Source organism: Corvus brachyrhynchos, unplaced genomic scaffold (genome assembly GCF_000691975.1).
Source record: "Corvus brachyrhynchos isolate BGI_N302 unplaced genomic scaffold, ASM69197v1 scaffold140, whole genome shotgun sequence".
Taxonomy (NCBI): Eukaryota; Metazoa; Chordata; class Aves; order Passeriformes; family Corvidae; genus Corvus; species Corvus brachyrhynchos.
Window position 1 is genome coordinate 863,757 of NW_008235809.1, and position 3,289 is coordinate 867,045.

The window sequence follows — 3,289 nt, forward strand, 5'->3', positions numbered from 1 at the left end:
CCTGCTGAGAGCAGTAGCATTTGGTTGAGGATGGGGTTGAACAGCAGAGACACTCCTTGATGTAGCTGCGTTAGAGTGTTAGAGAGTATGGTCTAATGATGATTAAAGACCATGCTCTTTAATCAAGGAGTATTTGTGAGGAACCTTGGTTGACATAAGTCTCCTGGTTTTAGGCTAAGATCAGTTCTAAATTAGGTGGAGCAGATTATCTGGTGAGCTGAATTTTCTGTGAAAGTCGAAAGCAGAGCCCCTACCGGTGGCTCCTGGTAAGGTCATTCCCAATTCAGCCCCTTGGTAGTCACCGAAAAATTTTCTAGCTTTCTAAAAAGGTTGTAAGAGATGGAAAGATTCACTAAGTACTTTGTTTAAGTGGGTTTTAGCCTCTGTGAAGCTGACAGCACCCTCATAAAAGCCAGTCTTTGCAACTGCTCTCCAGAAGTAGGGGTTGTAAAGTAAATTTTGGTGTTGATCGCTGTTTATCAGGCTAGTATTTGCTGAAGAGCTCTCCTCCATATGTGTAGGTGTCTATGCAAACGCCAGGCATAGTGTTAGCACAGCTGCACCATTACTTCTGGGGTTTTGCTGAGGTCCTCCCTTGGACAGTGACTACGGCTGTTTTCTGTCTTGCTATCTTTGCTGAGAATGTGAATGTGCTCCATTTCTGAAATTCTTCATTGCTTGCTGCTCTGCCAGATCTCTTTCAGATTACGGCTCCCTTGTTTTCCTGGTTCCCTTGTTTCCTGCACCTCCCCCACATTTTGTCATAAATTTTGTGTATAGTCAATGCAGCAGGCGTGGGGTTGGAAAAAAAAAAGGGAAATCCCATTTGTGAGACAGTTGCTGCTTTGCTGGCATGCCACTGCCTTGCAACCTGGTAACCCCCACAGGGCTCGTTATTGCTGACTTGCTGTGAATCAGTGAAGTCTAACAGGAGAATTAGAGAATACAAGCAAGCTTTTCTGAACACCAGCATGGTGATCTGGGATTCCCAGTCTAGCACAGACCCAGTGCCTCAGTACTGCCATGTCTCTCCTGTACCTTTCCAAAGCTCTCCAGGTGGGACAGGTACTATTTTGCATGGGCAGGGGATTTTCAGACTATTGTGAACAATGATTTCTTTGAGCTGGGTTTTGGAAGTGCCTTGTTTGAACAATCTCTGTTTGGATAAAGTATCCCTTAGTGCCCCTAAATCCCACAAAACAGACTTAAAGTGGAAAAGGTTTTAGATGGAGCACCTCTCCTATGAGGAGAGGCTGAGAGAGATGGAATTGTTCCGTCTGGAGCAGAGAAGGCTTAGGGGTGACCTAACTGTGGCCTTCCAGTAGCTGAAGGGAGCTGACAACAACGGAGGGGGACTTTTTACTGGGGCATGTAGTGACAGGACAAGGGGGAATGGCTTCAAAATGAAATAGGGGGGGGTTAGATGAGATATCAGGAAGAAATTCTTTACTGTGACGGTGGTGAGGCACTGGCACAGGTTGCCCAGAGAAGCTGTGGGTGCCCCATCCCTGGGAGTGTTCAAGACTAGGTTTAATGGGGTTCTGGGCAACCTGGTCTGTTGGGAGGTGTCCCTTCACATGGCAGAGGGGTTGGAACAAGATCTTTAAGGTCCCTTCCAACCCAAATATTTCTGTGATTCTGTGATTGTCTAAATTTAGAGCAAAAGGTGAAAAGATTTAATAAGAGAATGCAGGGACTGAACCAAAGTAGAATATGGTATCTTTTGGGAAACATTCTCCCTTGATTTTTTTAGGGCTTTAAAAAGTGTTTTGATATTTTATTCACTCTAAAGATTAGAACTATACATTTGAAAAAGGCAGGTGGTATGTTCAATATTATAAGTACAGGATCTCCTCTACAATTTGAATTGCTAGTGATTAAGCCATTTGGTGTGTTTGGTTGTGGATCTTGAAGCCATGGCTTTGCTGTAGCAAAGAAAAAAATGAGAATACGATTTAGGTTTCTCTTCAAAATGTCTGTTTAGGAAAAAAAAGGCACAAAAGCATGAGACTTTATTGTGAGTAGATCACCACAGTCCAGACCCCAGGATCTGGCAGGACTATAGGAGCAGGTTGTTCCCCAACACATACACACACACACACACACACAGAGCCTGCCAATATGTATCCATTTTAGGGTGTGGTGGTGAGCAGCCTCCAGCCACCAGAATATTGCTGGGGGAGGCTGGACCATTTCCATTTCAGGATCTGCGTGCTGCATTGTGGCAGTGTGAAACCTCTACACAAGAGGTCCCTTTGTGGGCTGTGCTGGCTGAGAAGTGACAGAGGCTGAAACTGTGTCTTGGTGAAAGCTGTCAGGGTGGCAACCAACTGTGAAGGCAGAGGGACCACTTGACTCATCACTAGTCTGACAACAGATTTAGTATGAGTGCTGACAACATCCCATGTTGTGAGGTAGTTTCACTTTAAAACTCTGTGACTGATAGCGCTGAAGTGAGCTCATTTCCTTTTCCATTTTTCATTTGCAGAAAACACACAGAGAAGGAGAAGGGTCTGACTTTTGCTGCCTTTTCTGAGCAGGAGACAAAAGCCTCCCAGGAGATGGGAAGTCCCCCACAGCTGCTCTGCAGATAAGCCCCAGGAGCCTTAGGCATGAAGGGCTGCAAGAAAAAATGTGTTGGTGGCAATGACCTTGCACAGAAATGTAAGGAAGCTTGTCCCTTCCTGTCAAAAAGGACTCCCTTTGGGCTCCCAGTGCTTCCTCTGTGAGTGTGAGCAGCCTCCAGAGAAGAGGGGGAGATGCTGGAAGTGGTTGAACACAGTGGTCAGGTGCAGACAGGAGTGCTGTCCTCCCTTAGTTCCCGTCACCATGCTGACCTAACCATTGGATCCATCCACGTCTTGGCTTCAGCAGAGCCCTGCTATGGGGAGCAGCTCCATGTAGCACCCTCAACTGCAGCTCATAATCCTCCCCTTTGCTAAGTGAACCCCACATTTGAGAATTCTGCTTTGGTTTTTTCCAGGTGACATCAAGGAACGCAAAACCAGCACAGAGCTGATTTTTGATATCCACACTGGCTCTGAACATAGGGACAAACTTCTCCCATGCATCCATAACCTCGTGCTGGGGGAGGTGTGTCTCCCCACAGCATACACACTTCTGGCTGTGGTTGTTCTGCTGAGGGATGTTGGTTACTGGTGTGAGAGGGAAAGCTGTGAGGTTGACCTTTGGCATTAAGGGTGCAAACAAAAAAGTGAGAAATAACAAGTCTCCCTTCAAGGGTAAGGACACCGTGTTCTTCCTCACCAGAGACCTCTCTGCAGATGCA